The sequence below is a fragment of the Dendrobates tinctorius genome, unplaced genomic scaffold (genome assembly GCF_039654945.1).
Source record: "Dendrobates tinctorius isolate UK_male_01 unplaced genomic scaffold, ASM3965494v1 ptg000071l, whole genome shotgun sequence".
In the NCBI taxonomy this organism is placed as follows: domain Eukaryota; kingdom Metazoa; phylum Chordata; class Amphibia; order Anura; family Dendrobatidae; genus Dendrobates; species Dendrobates tinctorius.
In genome coordinates this window covers 10,328,002-10,345,727 of record NW_027361739.1, presented here as the reverse complement: position 1 = coordinate 10,345,727, position 17,726 = coordinate 10,328,002, and the positions used below count along the sequence as shown (strand labels likewise).

The 17,726-nt window shown below is 41.3% G+C and overlaps 1 long non-coding RNA gene across 2 annotated transcripts in view; it reads right to left on the bottom strand.

Moving 5' to 3' along the window:
- LOC141096023 (uncharacterized) overlaps positions 1–17,726 on the bottom strand; it is a 100,520-nt gene that overhangs the window by 46,716 nt on the left and 36,078 nt on the right. For both annotated transcript variants that reach the window (XR_012233555.1, XR_012233556.1), the window contains exon 3: positions 5,460–5,599. This is a non-coding gene — a long non-coding RNA (uncharacterized lncRNA). The remainder of the gene's footprint in view (positions 1–5,459; positions 5,600–17,726) is intronic.

Sequence of the window (17,726 nt, the reverse complement as noted above, 5' to 3'; positions counted from 1 at the left end):
GATTTAAGGGCATAAAAATTAAAAGTTTGAAAATTGCAAAATTTTTGCCAGATTTCCGTTTTTTTCACAATTAAATGCAAGTCATATCAAAGAAATTTTACCACTATAATAAAGTACAATAAGTTTTGAATCACCAGGCTCCATTGAAGCGTTCCAGAGTTATGACCTCATAAATTGACAGTGGTCAGAATTATAAAAATTGGACAGTCAGAAAGGTGAAGGTGTCTGCAAAATAAGCACTCAAGTTATTTGAACTCAGGATCTCATGTTTACAAGACAGGTGCTTTAACCCACTAAGGCTACTTTCACACTTGCGTTTTTCTGCGCTGCGTTTTTGCGCATACATGCGCATGCGATTTTTTTCCTATACTTAACATGGGTGCGCATAGTCATGCGTTTGTATGCATTTGTATGTGCATGCGTTTTTTTGTAGTGCGCGCCCGGGCGCACAAAATGCATCCTGTTGCATTTTTTGTGCGTCTGACCCGTCTCAAAAAAACGCATGCGCACGCAATGCGTACGAAATTCAACCAAAACCCATTAAAGTCTATGGGAACGCTGACGTGCGCATGGTCATGTGCACGTCAGCGCAAAAAAAGCATGCGTTTTTTTGCAAAAACCATGCGCAATAAACAAGAAAGCACATAAAAACGCATGATGCGTTTTTATGCGCATTTGCACTGCGCTCGCAGCGCAAAAAGAACGCAAGTGTGAAGGTAGCTTAGGTCACAGGAACATGCTGTAGCTTGTAAAAGTTGACAAGGAAAAGGTGTGGTGGTGACAGAGATTGCAAAAAAAATGCAGACGGACACCAGTATGGCCGGGGTCACACTGGCGAGGAATACGGCCGAGTGAGAGGCGCTAAAAGCACGCATTACACACGGACCAATGATTCTCTATGGGGTCCCTCGCACCAGCCGTATATTTCTCATCCGTATTCTACGCTCCGTGCCAATCACAGCATGCTGCGATTGTCAGCGTACTACGCCCGTAATACACCAATGCAAGTCTATGGGTGCGCAAAAAATACGGATTACACACGGACCACACATGTGACTTGCGAGAAATACGCACCCGGTGTCCTTTAGCAAAGCCGGCAATTCAGTGCACGATACAGTAAACTCACACTGACAGGTTTAATAAAGAAACGAAAGAATAGATATATACACATAGAATACATACATAGAATGCATATATATAGATATATATATATATATATATCTATGTGTCTATATCTATTCTTTGGTTTCTGTTAGAAACCCTGTCATAGGGCTCCATTATATGTCCATTTTGCAAGGCGGTGAGAAAATCTCGCCATACGGATGCCATACGGATTACATACGGATGCTTACATGCGCAAAATACGCGACCGCACCTTGATTACGGATGACATACGGAGCACTGTTTAGGGGCCATTCATCCGTATTACGCATGTAAAATACTGACCGTATTTTGCGTTGGTTAGTGTGACCCCGGCCTTATAGTTCAGGAGAATATTAATCACTATGTGGGAACAAGCTTGATGATTACAATGTCTCTTTAAGAATTAACAGGTGTGAAAACAGGTGAAACGTTGGTTTACTGCTATGTGTTAACACTGGCAACACTTTGTTCATAATTGTGACAATCTGCTGGTAAAGACTTCAGCAGCACTTCCTTCACACAGGCACAATCAGACCCTTTAGCCATGACTCCTACTACACAGTTGCATGCAGCCAGGATATGTTAGACCTGTGGCTTTTCTCCTATAAAATGTATTAATGGCTGCACACCACTCCCTCACATCACACATGAGGCACTTAGATAGATCAGTCATACTGATGTCACAGCATACATGTAAACACATGGCGTAGAATAAAACATTGAATGACATAACAGCATACAGTATCATAACATCAACAAGGAATTAGCACAGTCCTGAACAGTTCAACAGGCAGGTAGAACAAGCTTCCCTGTTAAAGGGGTTGTCTCAAATTCCTATGTGGTTAAAATTGCAAGTGCTTGTGACACAAGCAACTTTTCAATTTACTTCTTATTAAAATGTTGTCCTTTCTCAAGATTGCAGGAATTTTTTAATTTACGAGGTACTTCTTGTTGCCTATGTTATCTGCCATCTTGTGGTCTAAGAGTATCCAGTTTCCTAGGTAGAAGTGGGCGCCCCCGGCAGGCTCTATGCTTTAGAGCTCATTTGCACTGGTCTGAAATTGGCCAGATTGCTAGATCTGACTAGCCTCAATGCCCTTGTGCTTCTCCCATGGTATAGAGGCAAAGTTACATCTGTTTCTTAAAAGTATTATTTTTTTACCCATATTCTTTGTTATATTTCTTCATTTTTTTGTATTCTTTTCTTTTTACTTTTATCATGTTATTGTATTTCTTATGTTTTTGGAATATTTTGAAACTTTCCTTTTCCTTTTCTTTGACTTTGTAGCGCACAAGCAAGCAAACTTTATTTTGACTAATTTTTGGTGGTTTACGCCTGGTTTTCATTTGCATCTTATTCTTGTTATAATTTGTGCCTTTTTTATTTTTTTTATGTATTGGATTTGGACCAACTAAGACAAAGAACGTGCAGGGACCAGAGTGATTGCAAAAGTTTAAATATTAGTTTTTCTTAAAAGTAAAAAATATAAATGTATCCAGCATAGCAGACACAAGCCATATTGATTTGTGAACCAACAAGGGAACACCCAAAGTAAAATTGCAACAGTCATCATAAAAAGCCAATAATGTGTATGTGCTTAAAAGAGTATAATGATGGTTAATACGTATGTAAAATATTGTGAAATATCAAGCATATATAATACATACATTAGCCTGATTTAGCCTGGAGTGGCAAAAAAAAAAAGATTCCCTAAAAAATAAGGTCATATGTGGTGCTAGTGATAGTACCAGCAAAGCAGTAACGGGTTCACCTGCCAAACCCTCGACGTGCATTTTTCACTAATGTTTGTCAGGGGTATAATTTAATAAACGCCAGCAATTTTTTGTGACATTTTTCTAACTGTGCAACTTTTTCCAATTAAAAGTCACAGAAAAGATTAAAGGCAGAAAGAAAAAGACTTTTTTTTTTTTTTTACATTGAGCAAAATTCTTGAACCACATAAACCATTTTGAAGAATTAGGCACAGAAAATGACAATGAATACCAGAAGATAAAAAAGAAAAGTGACTTTATTGAAAGAGAAACAATGAATTCTGAGCCAAAATGTCAGGATCTGTAAGCAAATAACTGGAAATGTTGGGCAGAATAGGTGGTGACAGATAAAGTGTTCGTGTGTCTAGACCCTTTAATTATCATCAGGGCTTATTTCAGAATTAAATCAACATTCATGATGCTCTGTTGATTATTCTTGCAGAGATGCAGTTTTACCTCGGCTGGGACTTCTATCCGGGCATGGCTGCAATACTCTAACTTGTTCTATTTTAGGTAAGACTGATATGTACGATTCCCTACAGACAAAAAAAATCATGTGCTGAAAGTCTCGCTCATAAAAATTCAAGCTGTGGGACAGCGTGGGAACATAGCAAGTAGGATTTAGTTATTCAATTTGCTGCTAAGCTAATGACTAGAAGTGATTTATATATGAAAGCAAGTGTGAGAATTTGAGATTATCTCTGGAGAGGGTCACGATGCTTGTCCAACCTCTTTCTCCTATCGGATGTGATATGTGGTGCACTGAAACAAGCATCAGTTTTCTATGTTCTGCATTTTACTCATCAAAGGAGGAAACAAATGATTTAAAACATTAAAATAATAACTCTGCCCATAAATAAAAATGTCAATTTAGGTTACCTCCTTTCTTCCCTCAGGCTTATTTCATTGCGATCCAAAGAAATTAAATTTCGAGGACAGGCATTTAACGGAATTTTAGAGTATTAATTGATTATACGAGATGAAGAGAACACGGCTTTCCCTTAGAAAAAGTGCCACTCTTGTCCTGAAAGGGAATCTAGTGCATGCCGCGCTTTTTTTTGGCATGCAGATTCAGTCAATGTGAAAACGCTTATTCGTACATCACAAGTGAATAATATTAGTCCGATTGCTGTTAGTTTTTTCACGGATAGCACTCACATGGAAAATTGTGTGAATCTGGCCGAAATGTTGAATAATTTAGCAATTAGTATAAAAATTAAATGTTTTAATGTAGAGTTGAGAAAGGCACTTTTGGAGCGGCATGTGTTTTAGGCACTCTTGACATGTTCATGTTTCCGGTATGTGTGGCATCCATTTTCAGATGTACCGGAGACGCATACACACGCGCAGCCATTATAATCTATGGTGCTGCTTACATATCCGTATTTTCATATGGACTGTGTTTCCGTGTGAACTACATGGAGACACGTCCTTTTTTTTTTACCGGCAGCATGGATCACACGAACCCGTACAAGTCTATGGGTCCGTGAAAAATACGTACTGCACACGAATGACAACTGTGTGACATCCGTGTGCCATCTGTGTGACAGGTACCGCAATGTAATGTATTCAAGAAATTACTAACTTTTAAGTGTTAAAGTTGTGCAAATATAATAGATACTCGTTAGATAGACAGTTAGATAGCGTGTACATCCTTCTAATAAGCCAATTAATAATTAAATGAAATAAAAGAAACGAGGTCCCCCTATTTGTTTGAAACCAGCAAAGGTAAAGCAGACAGCTGAGATCTGATATTATCAGGCCTGGTTATTAGGCCCTTCCCAGCTTAAAAATACCTGCTGCAGCCACCCCAGAAGTGAAAGATTACACAAGATGCTCCAATTCAGGTACTTTCAATTGGCTCTTCCCGCTTGCCCTGGTGCGTTGGCAATCGAGATAATGGTTTTTGGGGTTGATGTTAGCTGTGAATTATACCTCTTTAATGGAGAGGTGTCTATTAGACAGTAATAAAAAAAAACAACATGCTCAAAACAATAATGAAATAAACATACCCCCATATTTCCCCTCGTCCACCACTTTACTAAAAAATGAAAATAAAAATCCCACACAAGTCCACCATAGTCCACCGAAACCGACATAGCCAACCGATTCCGATGAACAAAGGCTATGGAGCTCTGTTCTGACTCTCCATAGCCTTTACCTACAGCCACTTTCGCGTCTCGCTGTGTGAAGCCTGGTGACTCCATAGAGCACTGACGTCAGTGATGTTACCGCTCTTCAGACATTCTAGGTCCCGTGCTTACAAATATTGAGGCAAAAAAGCTCAACAAATACACAACGTGTGCTCATGGCCTAAGAAGCAGATTTTAATGTGGATTTTGTTGTAGATGCACTTTAAAGTGCACCACCAAAATATCCATGTAAGCACACCTTAAATGTTTTAACCTTCAGTATAGTTCTTTATAGATTTGACCATGTTCATAGAAGTCAAAAAGGTTAATGTTATGAGGCCATTAACATATGTAAACTCGGATGAGAAATGATTAGAGAAACATTTATTCACACATGTCATTTTTCCTTACCTAATTTCATCATGAATTTTCAGGATCCGATCAGAGCCGCCTGCCCACCGGTGTAATAAAATTAAGCCTTGTGCTATTAATCAGACACCACCTGCCAGCTTCCTCCTCGTCTGCTGATCAGACCTTATACCTCCTGCTACCTTAATCATAAGAAGACACAGACATTCATTATGTAATGCACCTCTCCATACGCTAATGGCCAAAGATATATATATATATATTTTGCACAATATAATCACGATCGCTCTGGGTATTTAGGTCAGGTAGGGCTCGATGAAGGTGGCAAATCGCCAAAGAAATGTATAACATTTATATACATGGTTTTTAAATTGACAGTTTACACTGGCTTATTCCTTTACTATTGTTGTCTAGAAATATGTATTGTTAGCCCATCCTTAGATAGGCCGCCAAAGTATCATTTGTGGCTCCTTACAGACTCCCACAATCAGCAGATTGGAGGAGTGCTGTGCCCTTTCAATTCTTTTACATTCACAATAAATACTAAGGAGGAAAGAAAGGTGCAATAGGATCTTTATAATCCATATTTAATGACATTTTTAAAACCTTTTATTACCATTATTAACAATGTTAAACTGCCCTATATGAACTTTGACATATCATGTGTCCTTCTTTGGCCGCCACATTTTTTGTAAATTCATCATATATATAAGGCTGCGTCCTGTTACTTGTCATATGGTTTTATATCCAGGTGAAGACGTATAGCACTTCGAAATGCGTAGACAAAATAAAAAATTCCAGTGTGGACCTGGTCGTGCTATTATACAGCACCAGTGTGGATTTTCCACTATATTTCTTTCGTCATATTTTGATTTTTTTTCCATTCACAATGACAGTTGTACATGTGACTGTTCCTGGTTCTGCAGCTCAGGCCCATTCTGATGAATAGTGGGGGTCTCAAGGGTCAGGCCACATCAACATATTTTTCTGGAAAATTCCATTAATGAATTTTGCCATGAAGGTGTATTTTTTAACATGTGTAAGTTCTGCTGTTCTCTTGAATCTGCTGTTTATTCATTTTTTATACATGGGCTTCTCCATTCTCAAGATACAGACTCTTCTACCCTGTATGTAAATATTGTCTTTTTATCTAACTGGGTGTGGTTTCCAAAAAGAAACCCAGTGAGGAAAATTGATGACCACACCCAGTTGGCTTTATACATTATATACATTATACATTATATATACATTATATTATTATGCATTATATACAGGGAAAAAGGGCTGTATCCTAGGAATAGAGGGGCACAGGAACAAAAAATAAGCAATTCAGCAAAACAGCAGCATTTACACCATGTAAAAGTACATATTGATGCACTGATTGGTCCTCTTCAATGGGGTATTCAAGATCAGACAAAAATGGGCAATGTGGATACATGTCAAAATAAAATAAATCATTCATTATCCTTGGACTCAAGCAAAGCCCCTCTCAATCAGTCTTGTTTATTGTGCTGTAGCTGTGACATCCCCAACTATTCATTTGCTCATGCTCCTTGCATCTAGTCACCCTACCACTTGCACCAGTGACCCCATTCCATCACATCTCCTCCAGTCCCTTTCTCCTGCTGTCACCACTCACCTAACTAAAATATTTAACTTCTCTCTCTTCCGGTATCTTTCCTTCCTCATTTAAGCATGCCATCATACAGCCATTACTTAAAAAACCATCCCTCGACCAAAGCTATACTGCTAACTATAGACCTGTCTCTAATCTTCCCTTCATCTCTAAACTCCTGTACGCCTGGTCCACACCTGTCTTATCCGCTATCTCTCAGATAACTCTCTCCTCGACCCTCTACAATCTGGTTTCCGCTCTCTACACTCTACTGAAACTGCCCTCACTAAAGTCTCTAATGATCTTCTAACAGCTAAATCTAGGTCACTACTTCATGCTAATTCTCTTGGATCTCTCCACAGCATTCGACACTGTGGATCATCAGCTCCTCCTCACTATGCTCTGTTCCATTGGCCTCAAGGACACGGTTCTCTCTTGGTTCTCCTCCTACCTCTCTGACCTCTCCTTCACTGTATCTTTTGCTGGTTACTCCTCCTCTCATGTTCCCCTTACTGTTGGGGTTCCTCAAGGATCGGTTCTAGGCCCCCTCCTCTTCTCTTTGTATACTGCTCCTATTGGACAAGCAATCAGTAGATTTGGGTTCCAGTACCATCTCTATGCTGATGACACCCATTTATACACTTCTTCTCCTGTTACCACACCTGCCTTTTTGGAAAACACCAGTGATTGTCTTACCGCTGTCTCTAACATTATGTCCTCCCTCTATCTGAAACTGAACCTGTCAAAAATTGAACTCGTGTTTCCTCCCTCTACTGACCTACCTATGTTCGACATTGCCATCTCTGTGTGTGGTTCCACCATTACTTCCTAGCAACATGCCCACTGTCTTGGGGTCATACTTGATTCCGAGCGTTCATTCACCCCCCACCTCCGATCACTGGCTTGCTCTTGTTATCTGCACCTCAAAAACATTTCTAGAATTTGACCCTTTTTTACTTTCGACTCTGCAGAAACTGTTTCTCTTATCGTCTGGACTATTGTAACTCTCTTCTAATTGGTCTCCCACTTAACAAACTCTCCCCTCTCCAATCCGTCCTGAATGCTGCACCTAGGATCATATTCCTCGCCAGTAGTTATACCGATGCCTCTACCTTGTGCCAGTCCTTACACTGGCTACCCATCCACTCCAGAATTCAGTATAAACTTATTACCCTCACCCACAAAGCACTCCATGGCTCAGCACCACCCTACATCTCCTCCCTCGTCTCAGCCTACCACCCTACCCGTGCCCTCCTTTCTGCTTATGACCTGAGATTAACATCCTCATTAATCAGAATCTCCCACTCCCGTCTCCAAGACTTTTCACGTGCTGCACCAATTCTTTGGAATGCACTACCTAGGTTAATACGATTAATCCCCAATCCCCACAGTTTTAAGTGTGCCTTAAAAATGCATTTGTTCAGACTGGCTTATCGACTCATCGCATTAACCTAAATATCCCTGTGTGGCTCATTCAAAAATTTTTACCATAACCAGGTTCCTCGCATCATGTTCTCACATGCTTTTTGCATTTAATAGCCCTCTGTGTCTGTTCTGTTATATATTTACACTGTTAACTGGTTCATGCAGCAACAGGAGCACCCGATTCTTACACTAGGGATGGTCCAAGCAATAAAAACAATAAAAGCAATTGTTACCATCCACCTTTCCTGTCTTCCCTTTATCCTTATAGATTGTAAGCTTGCGAGCAGGGCCCTCATTCCTCTTGGTATCTGTTTTGATCTATGTGTTTATTGCTATGCTGTAATGTCTATTGTCTGTAGAAGTCCCCTCTATAATGTAAGGTGCTATGGAATATGTTAGCACTATAGAAATAAAAATATTATTATTATTTGACTGCCCACTGTGGGTGCATTGCCAAGGTTAGGGATCTGTTGCAAGTCATGTGGATGTAAGGTACTAGCAGAAATGCGGGATGCAGTGACAAGCAGGAGGCAGAGCAAGAGTTAACAGGTATTTTATGCAGAGAGATAAGAGCAGTGAGTACTCCACACAGGGAGTGAGGGGTAAGAGAATTTTGAAACACACAGAGTAAACGGGGGCAGAGCAACAACAGAGGGTCAAATAATAAGTTAACTTATCAGTCTCTGGTTCCTGGTCGGCGGAGGCTGGAAAATCCCACGATGGCACCGTAGGCGACACGAGGAGTTTCTGATACGATCCCGGAGGAAAGTGTTACACAGTCTCTGAGTGACGGCGAAGTGTCCTGGCTCCCTCACATGTGGTCTTGTGGTCCTGGAACAAGCTGCTGGCCGAGAGTAGGGCTGAAGCTCCGCAATAGGCATACAAAATCCTGGGGTGAAGGCTGCAGTCTCACTATTACAGACAACGCGCATCGGAGGATTAGTACTGCTCAGCGTGTCGGCAGTTGTCAGCGGTATAGACCGGTTGAAGTCAGAGGTCAGTGAGGAAACAGTCTCTGGAAGTACTTGGTCTGTCTGTGCGGGGGATGGAAGGGTGCGACTTGGGCCTGTAGTTTGGCGTCAGTCAGCGGAGAGTCAACCTTCTTATGGAGCACACCCTGGGTACCAGCCAAAAGCCCCGTTTTCACGCACACAGTCCCTTTTTATATCAGATGCTCCCCCTTCAGCCAGGTGCAAAGGTCTGCTCCAGTCAGAAAGTCCTTCCCCTGGCAACAATGGTGACAACCCCGATACTTCTGACCCAGACACGTGAGAGACACCACTAGCCCAGACCATCTTCCTACATGGATAGTCAACGTCATCAGCACAGCAGTCATTGACTTCAATATTGCTTGCTTTGCTGCCATGATGACGTCCATGAATATTGATGTGACCACTGCAGTCAATCACTGACGTCAGCGGGAAACCAGCACACATTCACATTGAGGCAGCCCAGTAAACAAAGACCATGATTAAGGACCAACTCTGGAGTCTCATAATATTTATGGGTCTTCTGCTATTTTGTTTCATTGCCCTCTGACCTTCTTCTGATCTTGGAAAAACCCTTTGATAATCATAGGTGTCCACTAGATCTCTTATATCACCTTCCGCACCCCTATATTAACCGTTTCTGCTAGATGGGAAGATTAGACAGCTTTTACCGGTCCTTCTCTCTTCCTACATCAGGTACCGGGTCCGTAGATTCTCTGATTAAAGTAGGTGAGCATCTATTCGTCTGAATAACAGCTGCTGTCAGACGATGAAAGATAGTGTCGGTGCTGGTGACACTTTGTCTGGCTTCAGATATGAGAATATGACAGGACCTGGTGTGAGACTGGTATTTAATACAGAGATTTGTCAGCAGTGTATATCACTAGACATGGGATCTTCAGACCTCGGAGAGAAATATCCCCCCTATAGAACTCTATAAGCAGCATATCAATAAGGATAGCAATACATAACCTCTTCCATCTTTTTAATATTGACTTTTTTATATTATATTTAAAGAATAATATTATAGTTTTCAATGCAAACTATAACTACTTCAAAATAGTGATAAATAAAAATACTTTTACAGCATTTTTTTTTTAACAACAGTGGCAGTTTTCTGTAACATACTTAAGAAAGACTATGCAGTCAATCCACCCCTAGACAGCTGGCCACAAATGATAGGTGCCATCTTCTCCAGTGCCTTCATAGTCATATGAGAAGTAAGAAACTTTCTTTAATGCCAAGGACAACAGGGTTGATCTTACACAAAGGAAAACTAATTATATAATACTCCCATTATTCATAATTATTTTTTAAAACTGTTCCTTGGAAGGTATGGTATTGCCAGGTTTGGATGCTTGGACTGTCCCACAAGACAACAGGAGAATCCTCTGGTGGGCCCAAATGCAGTACTTGCACAATATAATTAAATCACTATGTACAGACAAAGGCAGCATCGTAATCATCTACCCAGTTCATTGTTTTATAAATTTGAGGATAATGTCACATTTGCATGTAGCTGAAAAGTGGGGCCCTGGAGTTGGTTACTGGTGGGCCCTTGGCACCCCAATCCAACACTGGGTATTGCGATACATAATCACATTACCTTTCCAGCCCGTCGAACTCAATTCATGCCCTATTCCGTCCCCTGAATACACTGTTGGATGCCAGTTTTTGGCGTTTGGGTGTGAAAAACTGTTGGATGAGGGCAACTTTGTAGAGATTTATGTGGAGATTTAAGAAATCTGTCAAGAATCCTGAAGGTGTCTGCATACCCCAGAAATAATCTTCTAGAGATCCTATGTCTGTGAATCTTTTCTTTTTTTGTTGGAAAATATTTGTAGGGAGCCAATCGAGTGGTAATGTCCAACAGGGTCAGGGTTTCTGCTGTAGCCAGTTGTACTGCAGCCAGACACAAAATGAGACTGACTGATCTTGAGGGACACACATACAAGGCTTTTATATACATTTTTCTATTCTGATTGCAGCATAATCAAGTATGAAGTGGAAATTAAGAGTGAAAGAAAACAAAAATGAGCTTTACTAACCCTCTCCGGGTGTCTCTGCTGCTCCCGCTATCTGTTATTTTCTGCAGCATTGATGTCATATTGACAGCACTGCAGTCAAAAACCACTACGCTCAGTTATTGGCTGCAGTGCTGCTGATGTGCTGTCAGCACTGTAGACAATTGGTATATTCACTTGTTGTGTTTTTGCAGCATTTTTCTTCTGTACAAAAAAACAGAGTAGAGGCAGGAAAAACACAACACACTTTTTTGCAATGTTTTTACTTGCATTTTTCACCCATTTATTTGAATGAGTGAAAAGCGCTGCAAAAATGCTGAAAGGATTGACATGGCAAAAACGCATCAAAGCTTAGTATACGTGCCAAAAATAAAAACACAATGTGAGCATGAAATTTCAGAACTCTTGTTGATTATGCTGATACTGTAAAACGCTGCATCAGAAACGCAACAGAAACGCAACAAAAACACCATGTGTGAACAGACCCTTAAAGACACTCAGAGTTGCGATGGAGACTCAGCGCTCATCCTGGGGAGGGTGAGTAGAGCCAGTTTTTTTTTTTAAATAAACTGAAGCTGGAAAGTTGTGTTTTTCTAAAGTTGGAAAAAGTCTTTAAGGATTGAGCTGAAAAAATATTATACTTGACAATGATTTATTCACGTGCGACAAATTGGTTGAATCAATATATGTGACTGAAAACCAGTTCTATTCATGTATATAGGGTGGTTCCGGTGGCATGCACATGGATTTCTGCAAGCTGTATTTAGTACTTGAAAGTAAAGTCTGATGCCTTCAACATCTGTTTCTCGGAACCCATGACAACTCTTCTTCAGTCCCTGAAACACAGGGTTAAGCTAGAGAACCACATAGGAGGTGACACTAAAGCAGAGAAACCACCGATATTGGCTCTTGAAATTTAAGGGCTGTTCTCATCCTGTTAAAGGTATATGTCCAAGAGATGAGATTCCCACCATAAAATGTATTTTGCGCAGATGACGCGGCCCCCGGTCATTGACGTCTGCTGACACACAACGAGGTTTAATACTAGAGACAGGACTGTCCCGATTGTGTACTCCTTGTTGCGGTAGGATGGCTTTTACGCTTTTTTTTAATCAAATAAGTGTCAACTAAGTAAGTACCCTATGTTATTTGTATGTATGATTACTATTTATTTACTTACTGCAGGGTATATGCTCGTTTTGTTTTTAGCTTAGGTTTTGTATGTTACATATACAGTAGGTAAGTAATTCATAGTGGGGAGGAGGTTTTGCTACTGTCTGTGTTTGTGATGCAGAGCCGTCAGAGAAGAAGCATCTATTTTATTATTCTGAAGAAATAAATATTGAGATGCGTAGCTCATTATTCAGACATTGAAACACGTCCTTGAAACAATGGCATGAAAATAGAAAAGGCGTCACGTGTGGCATTCGGCAGTAAATGGCTGCAAGATGACATTTCACCATGAAATTGTCTTTTTCCTAGCCATATGTAATAAGATGTGGAGTAAGGGAGGGGGCACAATAATGTGAGTAAGGGAGGGGGCACAATAATGTGAGTAAGGGAGGGGGCACAATAATGTGAGTAAGGGAGGGGGCACAGTAATGTGAGTAAGGGAGGGGGCACAATAATGGGAGTAAGGGAGGGGGCACAAAAATGGGAGTAAGGGAGGGGGCACAATAATGGGATTAAGGGAGGGGGCACAATAATGGGAGTAAGGGAGGGGGCACAATAATGTGAGTAAGGGAGGGGGCACAATAATGTGAGTAAGGGAGGGGGCACAGTAATGTGAGTAAGGGAGGGGGCACAATAATGGGAGTAAGGGAGGGGGCACAAAAATGGGAGTAAGGGAGGGGGCACAATAATGGGATTAAGGGAGGGGGCACAATAATGGGAGTAAGGGAGGGGGCACAATAATGGGAGTAAGGGAGGGGGCACAATAATGGGAGTAAGGGGCACAATAATGGGAGTAAGGGAGGGGGCACAATGTTGTGCATTATCCATGGGAAGGGTCAGGGTTGAGCTGCAAAGCTGAAGGACACAGATAAACACTGCAAACAACATTTCTATGTTCTTTTGATCCGTGCACACTTGTCATTGCTCTTCATGACTTCTTACCACAGTGTTACATACTGTACAGATCTGGACAATTTATTTGAAGAAACGTTATGAGATTTCATTCCAACTTGACTGCGTAGCATGCTAATCAGCCTGGCTACTAAATGTAACAGCCGGCTTGCATGTTAATTTCCGCTATATGTCCCAATTGACTTTAGACAGAGAGTTGACGTAGGAAGGACTATAGGCCTGATTCATCATATTTCTTTTTTGTTTTTTTTGCCTTGTGGTATTCTTCGCTGTTTTCGGCACTAAATTCTTCCAACCACCCACATAGTTCATGAATTTTGAGGCAAATCAAAAATGCTCTTTATTTTTGTCTTTTACCATGTTTACCAAAAAAAGATCAAATCCCCCTCTAAAGTTGTCACAAAACTAAAGCAGAAATTTCAGGCATACCTAAAATCATTCCACAGAGGGACTGGAGTACATTTATGCATAAAAAATATGACTAAAGAAGTCGCAATTGATGAATTGGTTGCAAAAATCTGGAAAACAAAATCCACATCCACCTTGGTGAACATGAAAAAGCAAACAAAAAACAAGGGACCACATATAAAACATATGTATAGTTCTTCTTATAAGCTATGTTGTTTACCCTGTGTGCAGGGCATGGCAGTAGCTTAGGTATCCATACTTGCGACCATTTAGGCTGGTTTCACATTAGCGTTTTTTTGCGCAGCTCATAGTTCGCGTCCATGCGCATGCGTCATGTGTACCTATATTTAACATGGGGGCGCATGGTCTTGCATTTGCACGCGTTTGCGTTTTCCGCGCATACGTTTTTTCAAGTTGTGCGCCTAGGCGTGCCTGACGCAGCCTGTTGCATTTTTGGGTCCACTGAAAAGCGTAAAAAACCCGCATGGACATGCATTCGTCTGTGTTTTTGTGCGCATGCGTTTTTGGTGTAAAAATGTGTAGACACTGGTTTTAACCCCTAGAGAACGAATGCGCTGCGCAAAAAAACGCTAATGTGAAAGTAGCCTTATATAGTGACAGTTAGTTGTCAGTAGTGGTAACCATTTATGTCTAAGCCCTGAAAATGGGGTAAGCGACATAGCTTATCCGAAGAACTATACAACATTTCTAATTGGGAGTATTTGCTAATATATTTATTATTACTCCTACTACATACTGGGATAGGATCTTGGAGATGGGAATACCACTTTAAAGCAGTTATTTCACAAGACAAACACATTTACTGTTGGATCTACAATAAGTACATTCTGAGTTGTGACCCCCTTCCCCATTACGCCTTGATAGATCTTTTCGCCAGCAAAGTGAGGGAGAAGCAGTCGGTTATACTTCTATGTGACTAAATGGATTGTAAGGGAATAGATGACGTCAACAAGCCTTCTTGTCAAACTGTGATCACAGAAGAGAAGGATTTTCAGCACTACGTTTCCAGACTTAAAGGGAATCTGCCACCCTTTTTTTTGGCTTTGCAGCTGCTGGCATAGACATCGGGGGCTTATCTACAGCATTCTGTAATGCTGTAGCTAAGCCTCCGATGTAACCTGAAAGAGAAGAAAAACACGTTATATTATACTCACCGAGGTGGGCGGTCCGGTCCGATGGGTGTTGCGGTCTGGTCCGGCGCCTCCCTTCTTCATGCGATGACGTCCTCTTCTCCCGTCCTGAAATGGCTCTGGCGCAGGCGCACTGCTTTGCCCTGTTGAGGGCAGAGCAGAGTCCTGCAGTGCGCAGGCGTCGGGAGAGGTCTGGCACCTGCGCACTGCAGAATTCTGCTCTGCCCTCAACAGGGCAGAGCATTGCGCCTGCGCCGGAGCCATTTCAGGACGGGAGAAGAGGACGTCATCGCATGAAGAAGGGAGGCACCGGACCGCCCACCTCGGTGAGTATAATATAACGTGTTTTTCTTCTCTTTCAGGTTACATCGGGGGCTTATCTACAGCATTACAGAATGCTGTAGATAAGCCCTTGATGTCTATGCCGGCAGCTAAAGGGGATAAAAAGGGTGACAGATCCCCTTTAAAAACTTGCAGCTTTATATATGGAATATGACATTTAAAATAACATCTTCCAAGTTTATCCAACGTGATTCAACCATGCAGTCTCAGTTATTGATATAACACATATAACATTTTTTTTCAATATGATTAAGATCGTATGGTTGAAACGCGTTGGATATTTTGCTTCCATAATCTAAGCTGCAAGTACTTACTTTTGGAAATCTTTCTTTTCTATGTCTACACTTGGTCATGTGTCCGTGCATTTGGGGGTATTAATGCAAGCTAGCTGGAAACATGCAAACTTTAATCTAAGTAACATAGTGACATAGTTAGTAAGGCTGAAAAAAGCCATTTGTCCATCCAGTTCAGCCTATATTCTGTCAGAATAAATCCCCAGATCTACGTCCTTCTAAAGAACCTAACAATAACTGTTAGATGCAATATTGTTACGCTCCAGGAAGACATCCAGGCCTCTCTTGAACCCCTCGACTGAGTTCGCCATCACCACCTCCTCAGGCAGGGAATTCCACATTCTCACTGTCATGTCATGATCTAACCCAAGCCGGTGGTCCCATGCCCCTACGTACCTCACTGCTTATAGATCCAGTTATACTATGGAAGTAATCGTCAACTTTTGTTTAGATAACTTCACTCCCAAGAGATTTCTCCATTGGGGAAATAAAATCAGAAAACACTCTCCGGGATTCTCATTATGCAAAGTTTGGACATAGTTAACCCATAAAGTCTACAATATTTTCTTCTCATTTGTAAACTTTCATCTAACTACGAGGCCCGTCTCTCTGAACTGTTTAATATTCTCTGTGATAGAAGCATCGGTTTCTCATTTCTTTGTCTGCTCATTAGTTGTATGAAACCCCGAAGCTGTTTGCAATTCATTAGTATTTATTTACACAAATTGTTGCGTGTGCAGAATTTAAGTCAGGAATCGCAGCATGCAGATGCTTACGAATGTAGCGGAGGTATAAGGGAGTCACAGAGGCACCAATGTGGTCAGCGCTGTCCTTTAGGGCAGGGTTCCCCAACTCCAGTCCTCAAGGCCCACCAACAGATCATGTTTTCAGGATTTCCTTTGTATTGCACAGGTGAAGCAATTATCACCTGATCAATACTAAGGAAATCCTGAAAACATGATCTGTTGGTGGGCCTTGAGGACTGGAGTTGGGGAACCCTGCTTTAGGGTAGCCAATCAGACGTCGCTTGTGATTTTAAATGTGAAGTTATAAAACTTTAGTAGATAATGGCACCTATGTCCATTTTGTGTAACCACTTCTATGAGGTTGCAAGCATGATTGCTCACCCATTTTCGAAACTCTCATAGAAATAAATTCAGGGCTTTGTATCTGCAACCTAGTCTCTTATCCGTGGCTCAGTCGTTGAAGAAAGTGCAGATCCCAGAGGTGGGACCCACATTTACAAAAGATGTGAATATGTCATACATGTCCACAAGCAGCATGCCTCAGACGTTGGCTACATTATTGCAGCCATGTGTAGTTTACTCTGAAATACTGTGGAGTTTCAGAGAAAATATACTTGGAAAACTCAGGGACTATTCTGAGGCTGGTCCCCGGCGGCTTGACCCAACCCTGATCCCCATTACTGGTCTGTCCATATATGGGGGAGCGAGACTGGGAGAAACCACTGGTGATGAGCGAGTATACTAATTACTCGAGATTTCCCGAGCATGCTGAGGTGATATCCGAGTATTTGGATATGCTCGGAGATTTAGTTTCTGTCCCCGTAGCTGCATGGTTTGAGGCTGCTAGATAGCCTGAATGCATGTGGGGATTTCCTAACAAGCAGGCAATCCCCACATGTATTCAGGCTGTCTAGCAGCCGTAAATCATGCAGCTATGGCGACAGAAACAAAATCTCCGAGCACATCCAAATACTCGGAGATCACCTGAGCATGCTCGGAAAATCTCGAGGAACGAGTATACTCTCTCTTCACTACTGGCAACCCATCTCTTACTAGACACCTGCAACGAATAGTCCCCGGTTAACTTTATAAAGTATGTATTCGGGCAGCATGACAAGTTTCCTTTAATCTTGAAATTAAGTTATTCCAAAATACCAGCAATAGGGTTCAGCAAGTTCTAGATGTAGATTCTTCAATGGTATTTTAAAGGGAATCTCTTAGCAGGTTTTTG